This window comes from Rhagoletis pomonella, unplaced genomic scaffold (assembly GCF_013731165.1).
Source record: "Rhagoletis pomonella isolate Grant_MI unplaced genomic scaffold, Rhpom_1.0 Rhpom_scaffold_00002, whole genome shotgun sequence".
In the NCBI taxonomy this organism is placed as follows: Eukaryota; Metazoa; Arthropoda; class Insecta; order Diptera; family Tephritidae; genus Rhagoletis; species Rhagoletis pomonella.
The window spans coordinates 98,098,225-98,114,758 of NW_023458556.1; the positions used below are offsets into that span (position 1 = coordinate 98,098,225).

Below are 16,534 nucleotides of genomic sequence, written 5' to 3' on the forward strand. Positions count from 1 at the left end.
AATAAATTTTGATCATGCGTTATTTGGAAGAAAACGCGCAACGCCCTCCACCAAAAGAAATTCTAAAAAGTTAACGGTAATTTTTAGCGACTTGAAACTTGGGGCTACAAAACTGCATACTCGAACATATTCTAGAAATTCTGAATAAAACGTTGCAATGTTGTATGGAATTTTTGTGAACTTTACATAAAATGTGAAACTTCGATTTATATGCTTTATGTAATAGAATGAGCTTTATTTTCATAAATGATTAATGCAAAAAATTTTTCCTAAAAATAATGGTGTATATAAATAAACATAATTTTTAAACAATACTGTATTATATTATACTAGCCGGCCTGGGAAGCGCTAGGTTTCGCCACGCACTGAATGTGTAGATTATGGAGTTTCGAATGCCATATTTTTGACATTCGCGAAAGCGAATGCAAGTGCTAATGTTACGAATAACATTAAAAAAGATATAATCAACTTAAGTCGTCGTTTTTATTACTTAAAAATGTAAATTTTTAGAACATTGAACGAGTGTTTAACCTATATAGTGTTTTCATCTAGTAGTCAAAGTTCTAAAGGGGCATATTATATTTCAAAAAAAGTAATTTTTCTGTGTTCTCGCCCATGAGGCGATTTCTTAGAGGCTCGTTTATAAGGCCGGCTGCACTGAACAATGGCGGGTGAAGCGCTCAAATATTTCCGGGCCAGATTTGTCAATTGGTCGTACTTTAGTTTAGTTTTCCACCAATCGAGAGGATTTTCACCGATATGAGTTCGTTTTTTTTATAAGATAAACCTTCAATTTAGCTTTAATTTCTTTTGTAATCCAACGAATGGTGCGGATCTTATAGTTTTTTAGACAGGTGGCAACCCTATTAAAATTCTAAGTATAAAGGTCACTCTCCTATCGATACAGAGTATATTAGAAAAAATCTCGTCAAAATCCGTTTTCGAGATTACCGCGTACAAAGAATGTCGACTTTTCTTTATGCTATGTATGGATTATTTATCTTATCTCATCTATTCTTGTTTTACCCTTTCTTTAACTGTTTTACTATTTTAGCCAAGCTTAACTTAATATTGTCTTATCTTACTTTAACTTACTTTTTCTTATATTAATCCGTTTTATCTTATCTCATGTTATCAAAAATTTATACAAAACTTTTTAAAACAACACTTGTACAATTGTAACTACATATAAAAACATATCGTCACTAGACACGAATAAAGGTTCGTGCTCAAAAGTTGACGGCGAAAAAAGACGCATAAAAAACTTTAGCGCCAAAAACTCTTAACATACTTCGCCGAAGTTTTTCATAAGCATCTTTCTTCGCAAAAATTTTTTACGCGCCTTTTTTCGCCGTCAAAACACCATCGCGCCTTTATTCGTGTGTAGTGACGATATGTACTAAACATCTGCGCAATTCCATTTGAACAGGCTAACAAGACATCCGTTCGCAGCGCAAATACTTTCTCTCCTTTACTCTCATCGTTCCAGTCAAATGTGAGTAAGCATAAACAAGTTTCTGCAAGCGTAAGTAAACTACCGATCAATAGCAAGACGCGTAGAGTATTTACTTTGGCTTCCGCAATTACTGCGCGTAAAAAGTATTTGCAAGCAGTGTACTCTACTTGTATTACTAGTTACTTAAGTATTTTCAAAGAAAACATACAGTTGTGGTATGTATCTGAATAAAACTAAGGACAGGAATGTAGTGGAGCGATGAAAATAACGAGAAGCAAAACGTACTTTCAACTAAAATGCTGATATACATACATACGTACTAGGGATGTTTCGAACGTGGAATCCGCGGATGCGAATACGGATGTCTAACAGCTAACATCCGCGGATGCGGATGCGAATACGGATGTCAAGTATTTTTAAGAAACAATTAGGTAAGTAAATTAAGTTATTTAGGTTAATAAAAAATGGAAAAGTTATTTATTCATTTATTTTTTATTTATTTATATAGTATTAGTCAAATGAACAATAAATTCTTACTGACTACTGAACAATTTTACTTAAAGACTAGTAGTTAAAGTAGCTAAGTAAGAGGGTACGGACTGTTGCCTGAGGTAGTGTCGGATCAAGATTTGGAACCTTATTTAACTCTAAGAGGGCTCTTGAGAGTGGAGCAAATTTAGCGTAATTATACTTAGAAAATTCCAGGTAGAACAATTGAGAATGGCGTAGGTTACGAAGAGGGACATTGAACGTTATTTTTTCTAAAATTGTTGGGCAGTCAACGGAGCTGTTCATAACATTTGCAACAAAAGAGCAAGGGACAAAAGCAAACCTTTGATATAAGGGCTTTAAAGCCAAAAGCTGACAACGAGATTCGTAAGGTGGTATAGGTTCACTGAAATTCAGTGAGCGAAGAGCCGATTTGATGAAAACCTTTAGAATTCGCTCGATTCGGCTTATATGCGAGGCGATAAATGGTCTCCAAATAAAACAAGCATATTCAAGTCTAGATCTTACTAGCGATGTCTAAAGCAACTTCAGTGTGTACGGGTCCGTAAACGCAGATCTGTTGCGACGGACAAAAGCCAGCATGACATATGATTTCGAAACAATATAATTAATATGCGTTGAGAAGCTTCGTATCGAAGTATATACCCAAGTCCTTAACTTCGGCAACATATTTGAGGGAGACCCCAGAGATATGATAGCACGTTGAGATAGGAGTTTGTTTTCTCGTAAAGGAAGAGTGAGAACATTTATTTACATTCAAGTTAAGACGATAGCGAGCGCACCAAGACACAAGATTATCGAGTTCCGACTGAAGAACAAAGGCGTCTTGCAAGTTTTTTATTATTGAGTAAATCTTAAGGTCGTCTGCACATAGCAGAAATTTAGAAGCTGCGAAACAAGAGCCTATGTCGTTTATAATAATAATAATAATGTCGATGTCGTTTATAAATAATGTAAATAACAATGGTCATAGGATGCTGCCCTGGGACACGCCTGAAGATGCAACAAAAGATTGGGAGGAGACATTATCTAAGGTAACCACACAAAGTCTGTTACTCAGATAGGACTTAATCCATCCAAGAAAAGTTGAATGGAAACCTAAAACCGAAAGTTTGGAAGCTAATACTCTATGTGAAACTCTGTCGAAGGCTTTCGAAAAATCTGTGTAAACACAATCTACTTGATTCCCTTTACGAAAGGCAGAAAAACCGTCTTCAGTAAAAACAGCAAGGTTTGTTACTGTTGACCTACCTTTGAAAAATCCGTTTTGGTTACAGTAGATAAGACCACTAATTGCGAATGAGAGTTTGTCTTTAACAACTAACTCGAAATTTTAGACACTTTTAGACTTAGACTTATTGAAAATAAGCGTTAGCGGCTCAATCAGGGAGGAACACTTTTTGAAAATAATCGCCGAAAGTCCATCCGCGTCCATTTGCTTGGAGGATTTTAGATGTCTCTACTACCGTCTTCTTTGGTTACAAAAAGCGAACCGAAAGACAGTGACGAGTCGGAAAATAAACAATCATCGAAAGGTAGATCAGCATGACACAAAATTGGCACCAAAACTCAGAAAAAAGATTAGCCGCATCAACAAGAGTGGTCGCTTGTTTATCGCTGTAGAAGACGGAGGAAAGTATTCCAGAACTTGCTTTTTTAGATTTTATATAACTCCAAAAAGCTTTTGGGTTATTTTTGATGTTGGATTCATAGTTTTTAATGTACTTATCATGTATACGCTTATTGAGGGTGTTGAAACTCTTACGGTAACGCTGAATAACGTTCAAGGTACAAAGTGTGCCTGGATTTTTTGAACTTTTTGAAGAATTAACTTTTCAGATTTTTCAGACGTTTCAACTCTTTTGTGTGCCATGGTAATTTATAGGGTTTCCTAGTGAATGTGGGGATTAGATCCACGCAGAGATCAAAAACACGAGATTTAAATGTGGTGAAGGTGTTGGTGGTATCGATTTTAGTAAAGAGCGTGTTCCAATCGATTCTTAGCAATTGTGAGTTAAGCTTATTAAAGTTGCATAGATTACACTGTGAGACAAATGGTAGGGGTCAGTGATCGGGAAGGGTTCAAACTACCGGGGAAAGTTATATCGGTAAAAAAGAAGTTATACGTGTCCCGGCGTTTCGCTGGGTCACGTATAGGAATCGAGATATATCGATTTGAAGTTAGTTACTATCATATAGGGGAAATTGTCACCTTTGGTGGTCTTTTTTTTGACATAACTCGAGAACCACTAGTCCGATTTTGCTCAAACAAATTTAAAAAAATTAAAAATTACAATTCCTTTAATCTGTTCATATAACGTTTTTCTATATAATCAACAGTTTTGCCGGTAAAAATAAATGTATGAAGAAAAAAAATATTTTTTGCCTAAAATATTAATTTTTCTATTTTTTAAATTCATAAAAAATCCAAAACGGAAAAAAAGGCAAGTCGTATTACTTTCACGCAAAGTCACATAACCTTTAAGCAAAATGAGACATAGATCATGAAAATCGATGGACGCGTTTCGCTTTTATGCACAATTAAGTGAAGGTATCTCATTTTGACAAGAATATTTCCCCTATATGATAGTTACTAACTTCAAATCGATATATCTCGATTCCTAGACGTGACCCAGCGAAACGCCGGGCCACGTATAACTTGTTTTTGACCGATATAACATTTCCCGTTGGTTTCATCCCATCCCGATTTTGACTGTCGCATAGTGTTATAGTTGAAAATAGGTTGCAGAGTACTAGGCGATGGAGTATAGATGTCGTAGAATTGGAGTATAATTTCTAAAGGAATATGGTGGGCATTCCGCGGGGAAATTGGTGAATCACATACCTCCAGCTGATGATTTAAGTTCTCACTTAAATAAATTAGGTCTAAAAGTCGATTAAAATCGTTAAAATAATGATTAATTTGGGAAAGGCCAATACTTAAGAGACTATCAGTAACACAAAGTTCATTGACATTGCACACATTAACTGGCGTTAACACTGATGAACTACTTAAGTTACTCCAAGAAACATTATTAAGATTAAAATCGCCAAGGACACTTAACTTCAGAACTTACATAGATAAACTAAATTATCAATGTGACATTTAAAAATCTCGTCATTACTGTTGGGAGGGATATACGACGCACAGACGAACAGTTGGCCGAAAGAGCCGCGCACAGTAACGCAAAGTTGATCGAGGAGGGAATCAGAATTAAGTAACTGAACTAAAGATGCGCTGAATTTCCGCTGTATAGCAATTAACACGCCGCCGCCTCTGGAACACCCAGTTTTGATTTCGTCTCTATCTTTCCGGAAAACACTGTATAGGTTTGCATCGAAGAACTCGGAATCGGAGACGTTGTTATTTAACCAAAACGTCATAATCTAGGTGAGAGCTTAATAGACGAACTATCTCTGCTTCGGTCCTCATACCAGATACATTGTGAAAATATATTTTTAATTTATGCGAAGATTTTTCAGCCGCTATGTTTGAGTTGACGGACTTACTTTCCTTTGAAAAAAAAGAAAAGGACGCACGGTGACGTTAGCGGGCAAAACTTTCGGCAATAGCAACTTATCAAACGAGTTTTCCGGTACCCCAAGCTTAAAGTGGACACGTTTTAAAGAGTCAGTTTGCGCATCCTTTTTAATAAGTTTAAAACATGATAAAATATTATTTTCAATAATATCAACAGAGCTGACAGATGGCTTAAAAGATGATAAATGAAGCCGCTTTAATGGAACGGCCACATTAAGCTCAGCATTAGAACTAGATCCAACGACACGCAATTCACATCTCTTATTACCGGCCTTGGCAGTAGTTTTACGCCTTTCACGGTTACGAGCGAGAGACATTGATTGTATCGAATCAGTTGCATTAGATATGGGGGTAGAAGGATTAGCAAGCGAAGAAATTTCACCACTCCCTAATGTAGATGTTCTACTCTCACCAGACCGTGATGCATCGAAAACTTCACCACGCTGCAGCACTTTATTTATTTTGTTTATTGTTTGCTGATTTCCACCCATCTGCGCGGCAACAGAGGCGTATGATATACACATTTCACGCGTAGCAGAGGCGTTAGTTGGCGTCGACGCCGACGCAGTAACACTAGCATCAGTGGGAAACGAACGAACGCCCAGAGACGAAGAAGATGGAAATAAGAGAGAACGATAAGCAGCATCGGCCGTAGAGGCATTAATTATATCAGCATTTATAACGTTAGATGAAATGGTTAGCTTATTAGCTTTATCGTTGTTGTTCACACAACTACAGCAACGCGCAGTACGACGAAGTTCTGTGATTTCAGCAGTGAGAGAAGAGAGAGTCTTAACAAACTCGTCCGCTTGCCGCTTATGCAAAGCTACCATCTCTGCATGGAGAAATTCACTTTTTGCTATTAAGAGCTGCTTGTCGGTATGTAGGGCACTGATCAGTTCAGTGGAGCGCACTTGTTCGGATTTTAGAGTCGCAATTTCATGTAGTATGTTGGATAACGTTAGTTGCTTATTCTCTTCACCAATGTAACTACATATAATTGGTGAAGAACTTTGATTGAATTGATTATCAGACACGTTCTTAGGATTAAGAGATAGTTGTGAGAGGCTGGGCGAATTAGATGACGATGCACTCTTAGCCGCGGCTTAGTCTTCCCAATTAACGTTAGGGGGAAAGGTGCGGATGGATCTTTTGCGAGCAGTGGCACACTCGTTGCAAAAATATTTATTTCCAGAGCTCTCTAAGAAATCCAAGTCAGCAGGCCACAAATACACGGCATATTGGATAACTAATAACTACAAACTTATTAGTTCCAAACACATAAGAGTCACTGCCTCAGGCACTATGTTATTATTTTAATAAAGCTGTCAATTTGACGGAGAAAAAATTCACTGACTCAGAGCTTAGTAAAACACGTCCACTCGCAACAACGACTTTACTCGTTTTTAGTACGTGAATATAAAAATTTGAACATTATATTTAATAAAAAGTTATGAGAATTGCATCGGGGCTGAAAATGTCGGATGTATCCTCTTGACTTTCATCTTTACTTGAAGAATCTAGCATAATGGCGAGAGCGCTTACAAGCGAAACCAGATGTGTCAGGTTTTTCTAAAACTTTTTAAAGATAATTCTTCATTCTCATTACTTTGGCTGTTTCGGAATTTGGGGAGCCTGTAACGTTATAAGCGTTTTTCGATTTTAGTTTTTGTAATTAATTTTTAATACTTTCTTCTATGACTGTTTTTAAAAATTTGTGCTAAATACTTAGGCGGATATGAAAAATTAATTATTATTTCCTAGAAATTAAAATTTTGAACGAAATTCTGTTTCCAAAGTCGTGTCTGCCAGCCGAATCGGATCAGAATATCCTTATTTTTTTAAATCACTCCGTTTTTTTATAAGCATTTGAATTATTGGACTCACGGATGATGAGAGCCTCAGATGCTTACGTAATTCTTACCTAATTAAAGGTCAGACCTATAGCTTTTTAATTATGTGGGCATCGCTTCACTTTACAGCCAGACGTTGACCATTTCTGCTGGAAATCCCTATTGAAGGAGCTTACTCTTTGACTTTAAATAGCAATAAACCTGCTTTTGAAATGTTTGCTAAAAATAAATTCCCCAAAGAGCCCCAATTGAAATGATTGAATATATGTACCATCAAAAGTAAATCACGAAAATTTCTTTTAAAATAACAGTGCACACTTTATTTTATGTCTAGTAGTTTTTTTTTAATATTGGTCCAAAAAAATCATAATAAAGAAAGCAAACAATGCAGGTATTTAAAGCACAGAAAACAAAAAACAAAAAACAAAAAAATGCGTGTGTAACACCGTACACATGATAGAAGTGAAACTTCTTAAAAATGGTGTGAGTACCAGGTACCTACTCACGAAATTGGATGTGTAAACATATGTTTACAGTTCAGCAAACCATTAGGCGATTGAGTTACATACATAGGTTTGGTTAGAAATCAAACAATAATTTCATTTCATCTTATTAATTTTCTGATATACATATAATTTATTCATTATTTATTCATTTTCCGGTAACACCACCTTATATGAACTCGCGCTTCTATCATCCATAGGACCGGGTTGTAATGGATGTAATTAATATTAGATTTGTTTCCTTTTTTTTTTAAATATTTTTATTGAGCTTTGTACCACGATTGTTTATTAGGAAAAATTTAAAAAGCAACAAAGTCTAAGCGGTAGAAATTATAGCACTATTTCGGAGATCACCACATCTCCTCATCAGACTTCTTTTTTCTAGACTTCAGCAGGGATCGAACCTGCGAATTCGATGTTCAAAGTCAGAAGCGTTAACCACTGAGCTATGTACATCCCGTAAACTCTTGTTGCTAATTCATTTTCCTTATTCAACCAACTACTATCAAGTGCAGCTGATTTGCCGCTATTTAAACTCGACAGCGTGGTTGTTGTTGTCAATTCTATACATCCATTTGCTTATTTGCTTTTTTTGTTTTCGTTTTCGTTTGTACTACATATGTGCATATATACATGTACACAAACATATGTACATACACAAACATATGTACACCCATACCAATATATATACAACCATTCAAACATATGTACATACATGAAAACATTGCTGTCCATAAGTACATACATATGCCCATCAGTACATCAACGAAGCCCGTTTGCTTCATCATAAATATATCCATACAAACATATGTACATATGTACGAATGGATGTAGTTACGCGAAGCACGCTTGCATCATTTATACATATATTGCTTGGTAGCGGCAGAGCTGAAATGCGCAATGAGTTTGTCCATACATACATATATATGTATACATACATACGTGCATTCAAACATACATATATACATATATAGGTACTCGTACCCGTCATGCGTCGCTTTATTTCTTTTTTCCTCTTCCCTATACTACCTTTATCTTCCTTCTCACTCATGTAACGTTTTCAGTTTTAAACATTTCACTATCCATTTTTGCGATACCGCCGCCTAAGAAATTTCACTTCAAAAATATTATTAAAAGGACTATGTTCTCTTTGACGTACGTCAAAGGTCAAGTAGAAGTGGGAACTTGTATGACTGCTTATTGTTAGCTCGGTTATATAGCTTAAGAAATAATATGTTTAAGGACACTTTTATCAAAGTTGTCAAATATGACATTTGACCAGTTTTGTTACACAAATACTCCCATGTGCGGTGCCCGGGTAACACGACCACAGGCAAAAAATATTGGCTACAATTTGTCATTTTGTTTGCCAGATATACGTTTTATCGGTGCACTTGCACAACATTCGCATTCGCAAAAGCTCCGAATTGATTATTGCGAATGCGAAAGCGAATGCGAATGTTAAAATTTATGCTGACGGTCCGCGGTTGCGAATGCGAATGCGAATATTCGCAACAAACCCTGATACGTACATATGTATGTTTTGCATAGATATGTACATTAGACTGCATCACCAAAAAAAGTTTTCAACGGAATCGTAATAATGAGATTTTTGATGCTGTTTTCTTACTTTTTTCAAAGATTGATTTACGAAAATCTTGAATAACTGGGCCAAAACTATTCTGATTTAGACTTATGGGATCTCAGTAGAAAGGTATTTTCCCACTGTTTTTATTTCTGTCCAAAAGAGTCATTCGTGTCCCAATTTTTATTTTTTTTTCAAGTACCAACACATCTTAACTCAACTTTGAAGGACGCGCGTTCATCCTACCTTTCTCTTTCCTCGTTTGAATGAGTTTATTAGCAAAGAGATAAAAAGGGTGAGAAAGTATCTTTACAATGACACCTCACAAGCCTGCATCGGAGGAGTTTAGGTAAAGTTATTCAAGTTTTTCTTATACCAATCTCTGAAAAAAAGTAAAAAAAAAACAGCATCACAAATCTGATTACTACGATTCCGTTCATTTTTTTTTTTTTCTAAAGTATTTTTATGAAAATTTTTTAAGCTTAAACCGTTTTGTCATTTGAGGGGATTTTTTTCAAAAGTCATCTTTAAGAGACTATTTTTCTTCATAATAAACTCCATTTTTGGAGGTATTTTCAAATCGGTCCAGCTCACGTAAATCTTAATATTTTTCCGAAATATTTTGGTGGACGTCTAAAATATAATAGATTTTATAATTCCAATGGAAAAACAGTACCGATTTTAGATAAAAATTATATAACTATCGAATATTATTTGTCAAAGGTCTCAAGTAAAAATTCTGGATGCATCGCTAGTTTTTTTTTCTACTTTTTCTTACATAGATAAATGTAACGGCTTATTACGATTAAGTTCCATGTTTTTTTTTATTACTTAACAGAAAATCTCACCAAATAATATTGACCGGTTTTACTACGCAAAAACTTCTCTGTGCGCTCGAAAACAACTACATCCTTACTAAATCCGAAAGTGAGTTTGTTTGTTTGCTACGCTTTCACGCTTTAATTATTCCACCGATCACCATGAAATTTTGCACACTCCTGTCATTTAGACTAACTTAAAATATAGGATACATTTCATCTCGATTAGACAAGGGGGCGTGGCACCTCCCATACAAACGGAATTTTTCATACTGCATTTCTCAGGAAATATTTTTGGTAGATTACTGGAACTTGGTATGGAGATATATAAAATCATCCTCCACTCATGGATGAGGGCTGCCACCTTTTAAAAAAATTTAATTCAACTTCAATTAAGGGAGTTATTTATTTGAAAATTATATTAAATTAATAAAATAAAATAAAAAAACTTTTTAATATACAACGCTTTTATAAATGGACTAAAATGTAGAAAATAATATACATATCTCAGTCCCACAGAATTTGTTTTGATAACTTTTGATTTTGAAATTTTAGCAAAAGTCATTATAAACAATTAATGACATTGAAAACGAAAAACGTGGAGCGCATGCAGTACAAAACATTCGATTTCATTGACAATAGTCAAACTACATAGCATTCTAAAGCGAAAGTACAAATTTGAGATCAATTTTAAGCGGTCGTTATTCATATGCCCACATACACACATATATTACTCTTAAATTTCAAATCAGGCGAATTACATGCGCCCCACGCTTTTCATTTTCAATCTCATAAATTGTTTATAATGACTTTTGCTAAAATTTCAAAATCAAAAGTTATCAAAACAAACTCTGTGGGACTGAGAAATATTATTTTCTACATTTGAGTCCATTTATAAAAGCGTTGTACATTAAAAAGTTTTTTTTTTGTTTTATTTATTTCTTACTTTTTAGTCTTGTCTGTACAAAATTTTCATCTTATGCTTCATATATTCATACTACTATGATATTAAATTTTGCAATAGATATTAAAATAATTCAATTTGCAGTGAAAAGAGAACAGAGACTATGCAAGCAAAATGTTGTTTGCTCACATTTAGTATATGCCTACATATGTACATACATACATATAGCAGCAATTAATTTCATTTAAAGAAATGGCGTGTCGTCCATTTCCGCTGTAGCGTATGTAGTGCATATTTTTAACTTCTTCTGGCGAGGCGACATCTATCTCTAGAGTTTTTTTAATTGTATGTCTTTGATATGATACCTACAACGAGGTTGATGTCTTGAATTTGCCATAAATAGCTTTGCTGCATTAATAGTAGGTGCATTATTTAGCAACCGAGCTACAAAAGAACACTCGCTTAAATGACTAAATACACGCAAAGCAACAATACAAACTTGGCTATTTATCCGAGCTCAGCCAGGTCGGTTAAAAAATACGCGACCTGAAGGCTAGTGTTGGTAAGTGAAAAAACTGCTCTATTGTGAATTGTTAATGGGAAAGTGGAGAGGGAAATTTTTGCTTCCTTTTATACGTGACTTATATTTTAAAAGAGTATATATATTACGCAAATACCTCGTATAATTACTGATTTAAATTGGTTAAGTAGCTAAAAGGAAATTTTACCCGAGTTGAGCGTTCTTTTGTCGCTCGCTTACAAAAAAAATGCAGCTAGCATAAATGGTTTCTGGACATACAACATTCAATGCGGTCTGGACATACAACGTTGCAAGTTGATAAAAGCGTTGTAAAATAATATATCTCAGTCCCATAGAATTTGTTTTGATAACTTTTGATTTTGAAATTTTAGCAAAAGTCATAAACAATTTATGAGATTGAAAACGAAAAATGTGGAGCGCATGCAATACAAAGCATTAGATTTAATTGACAATATTCAAACTATATACATAACATAGACCTATAATTTCTACAGCGAAAGTACAAATTTGAGATCGATTTTAAGCGGTCGTTATTAATATACCCACATACATACATATATTACTCTTCAATTTCAAATCATGACTTTTGCTAAAATTTCAAAATCAAAAGTTATCAAAACAAGTTCTATGGGACTGAGAAATATTATTTTCTAATTTTAGTCCATTTATAAAAGCGTGGTACATTAAAAGTTTTTTTTTTAATTTATTTTATACTTTTTAGTCTTGTCTGTATAAAATTTTGCAATAGATACTAAAATAATTCAACTTGCAGTGAAAAGAGAACAGAAGACTATGCACGCAAAATGTTGTTTGCTCACATTTACCCCCTTATTCTAGAAACCGAATTTTCGTAATTCGTAATTCGTAGCTACGCTACGAAAAACGAAAAATCCACATGCTGCAACCCTTGCGGAAACATGTGCAGCATTGCCAGCTATGAGTTGTTTTTCGAAGATAGCTGAATGAAGGAAAACAAAGTGGAAAGCAAAGTACGTAAATGTATAAGAAGCGACAACTCGTTACTTTGAAAATGTGCCGGGACGATTTTGGCCGGATCTGAAAGGTTGAGATGAGGAGTTCGTCTCCCTTTTAACTCTGTCCGCGGCAGATTTTTGATTTTCGCCTCGAATGCGGAAAATGCCAGCAAAACAGAAGGAAAGCGGCAAATGTGAATTTCGGTGATTGTTTTGCGCAAGTTGTTGAAAAGTGTATTTTAATTTAGGAAATAAATAAATGAAGGTGTAAAATATATAGTATTCAGTGAATGTGTAAAATACTAAAGTGCATGTATGTGAAAGTGTCCATATTCATAATAAAGTGTTTGTAAGTGCGAAGTGTTTGTCAACAAGTGTCGATTGTTGGTGTCTGTGGATAAAAGTGATCATTATTTTAAACAAAATCAGTGTACTTTTATATAAAAATGCATTAGTTTAATAAGAAATCTATGCATTTATATATGAGTGTACTTATGTTTTGTTTTCATCTGGAAATTTACATATTTAAAGTATGCAAAAAAATTATGTGTTGGTAGATTTGATGGATAAAGTGTGTATACAGCGGCTTTATTACAAAACCAATGTTTATTATATACAGATGGCATAAGTTTAATTTAAATCTATGCATTTATACATGAGTATGCATACATTTTGTTATTATCGGGCAAGAATAAATGTTTTCCAATTTTTTGTTCATATGCATGCCAAATATAAACGCATAAATGTGGAACATGGGAGACAACATATTTCTCACATCCTCCGCCAAAACAAACGCGTAAATGTGAAACATAAGTTGTCTCCGTCTCTCCCACGTCCTCCGCCATCTTTATCTTGACAAATTCTTAAATTCCTGCGAAATGCCGCGTCCTGACATATTTACGCGCATACATATGTACGTTTACAGTAGGCTACTCCTAACTTGAATATCTTGTAGGTCTATTCTGCTTGTTACCGGATATTTTGTAACCAGCAACTTTTGTTACCAAACATTGTTAAGACTTGTTGTAACCGCAATTCTTGGTACCTTGGTAACGTTTTAATTTATTCAGCATTCCAGCTGTGAAGTTTAGTAGAAATTCTGTTGTTGCATATTTCATGGGGCAATATTTTGTTACCTGCTTATGAGATGGTAACAAATTTTACTGGTTACAAAAGTGCGCAGATTGCGAAAAGGGTTTAAAAAAAGAGAGGAGCTTTATTATCCGTTAAAAAAAATCTGATTACGCAGAATTGGTTAATGTACGATTTTGTGTTTGAATCTTTTCATGATAGTAAACAATATTTGTGTTACCAACGCAGAATAGGTCTGTATGTATACTCTCACTTATACATACTTCAGCGCTTTGCAATTATCAATAATGCAAAATAATTAAATTCTTTGAATTCGTAAACATGTTGCTCGTAGTATCTAGAGTCAACTGTAAACAAATCGTAAGCGATCGGTTTACAAAAATTTTAAAATTGATGACCGAAGCAGGTGACGGCAACCATGTTGCCAAATTACATTTGTTGTAAAACCACTTATGTATGTGATTTCAGAAGTTTTGAGTGTACATCAAAATATCATGGGTCATTTGTGCAAAAAATTTATGTTTTTTATTAAAATAAAATTTTAAACCACTAACTAATAATTTAAAAGTTGGAAGGAGCACTGCGGTTTAGAAGTTTACAGAAACAATGGCTTAGCTCGAGATAAGTTATTTTTGCAAACGTCCTCAGATTTTACTGCTGAGTTGCAACTTTTCATTTGACTGGCGGTGATTTCTTCAATTTAACACTTTAGAATTTTTGTGGCTCTCGCGCAGAAGTTGCGCTTGTTGGCGATGAGTTTGCGTTTAAGAATGAATGAGTTTGACCTTGAAGAATATGCGCAAGCGTTTATGAATGAATTTGATATTGTGGTATTTTAGTGGCATATGTGTATATGTACATATTTACGTATATTTGCATGGATGTAGAAATATACATATGTTAGGAGGAAAATCGCAAGAGTACATATGTACAAATTGATGTAAATTATTTATTGATTATAAATGTACATTTGGTTGATATAAAAAGGGTAATTTAATCCATAAATTATAACTTTACAACTACCATACTAAAGAGGAAGTTTATAAAGGTCTTGCATAGCGCATGTATTTAATTTACTTATATTTGTTTGAAATTATAAAATAAAGTAAATCTATGCACATGCGCATGCAAATTGTTAAATGCCGTCTGCAAATAAACAAAAAGAGCTGCGGCCATGTTGTTTTCATTTCATTTTATTATTTCTATCATCGATCACTTTTTCTCAACGTTCTTTATCGCCGCGAAACCATATGTGCGGCGAATTCATTTACGAAAATGGATGTTAAAACGGACGCGAACTCCTCATCTCAACCTTTCAGACCTCACTCGCTGACTTTAGCGAGTTGTCGCTTCTTATACATTTACGTTCTTTGTGGAAAGGAATTAAAAAAGCGCTCATCATGTGCTTGTTTATAGTAAAATTTATTGATTTTCAATATTTTGAGGAAAATTATGGATTCTGATGCATTTGCAGTTATAGCAGCGGAGTAAGAGCGCGCTATGGTAATGGACTCACAAAGGTATGCGAAGCTGCCGGGCATAGTAACTGAATAACTCAGTGAGAGGGGAGACCAGTATTTTTGCATGTATGTATTTAAAAAAAATATTTATTGGACCAAAAAGTAGTGGGTAGGCACTGTGGCCAATGGTAATCAACTATTACCACCTCCGCATGGTTGTAAGCCATGCAGAGTCCGCAGAATGCTCCGGAAGCAGTGTCCGGAGGATGCATCCGACTAGGCAGAGCACACTTTGAACTGCCATCAAATTAAAACTTAAGAAAGTTTTATTACATGGCAGTTGAGAAGTGCATGTACATAAATTTCATTAATTTAATGAAGGAAATTTTTGCACATGCAGCAGTACATAGCATGCATTTAGGCGCCTGGTGTTAGCAGTCGCGTCTAAACATACCGGCCCCCCTAGACGATTTGGTCGTCTAGTAGATGTAAAATAAGCCGCGAATATCCGGCTCGAAGGACCATGAAAACGCCTTGGGGCAATGTCGCTCGTAGTTGCACCAAGGGTTTAATTTTGAAATGAAATAATCAAAGGCAAACACCACGGATTAATTCAATATATATAACAAAGTGGCTTTATTAGTCAAATTGGTGAAATGTGTATTGTGATTTTTGGTATACAATATTACCTTGAGAAGTACGCAGGAGTGGTGGCTGGATCGCTTCCGGTGTGGTCGAAGTGCTCGATAGAAGTGACCGAGCTTAATCTTGAGCAGTTAAGTTTGACCTCCAAGCAACAAACTGTTTGGAGGGGAAACTTAACGAAGTTTTATATTCAAGCGGTAAACTAATATATGTACATGCTAACGGCTTAGCATTAATCAGGCTATTTATGTACATGTGCATCCGTTGCACATTTATGCAATTTTTCATTAGGGTGGTTCACCCTTTTAAGTATTTGGTTTAGCATGGAGGCCTAAACAGTAACCATGGGCGCATCTATGTTACCTTCTGGTTGAATTGTTGAACCACAAGCCAGAACTCCTCCTATGCCTGAAGATCTGGTTCTCAATCCAGTTAATGCAATAACAGCTTCTTCCAAGTCATTGAAAGCATGCACTTTGTTAAGTCCACCACCTGTTGCGCTCTCTTCTGCCTTCGGCCGCGCTTAGGGATTATAACCCTTACTAAGTAGAATTCTCCTTTCTGTGTTGCAAGAAGGGCTTCCGCATGTCAAAGGTATACAACATTTCTTGTGCATAACACTCTGGCTACGTCGTCCACAGTATTTTGCGCA

The 16,534-nt window shown here is 35.1% G+C and overlaps 1 protein-coding gene across 1 annotated transcript in view; it reads right to left on the minus strand.

The window, feature by feature from the left end:
- LOC118756320 (suppressor of cytokine signaling 7-like) overlaps positions 1-16,534 on the minus strand; it is a gene marked incomplete at its 5' end in the record, with an annotated part of 314,730 nt that overhangs the window by 139,142 nt on the left and 159,054 nt on the right. The gene's annotated exons all lie outside the window — the stretch shown is intronic.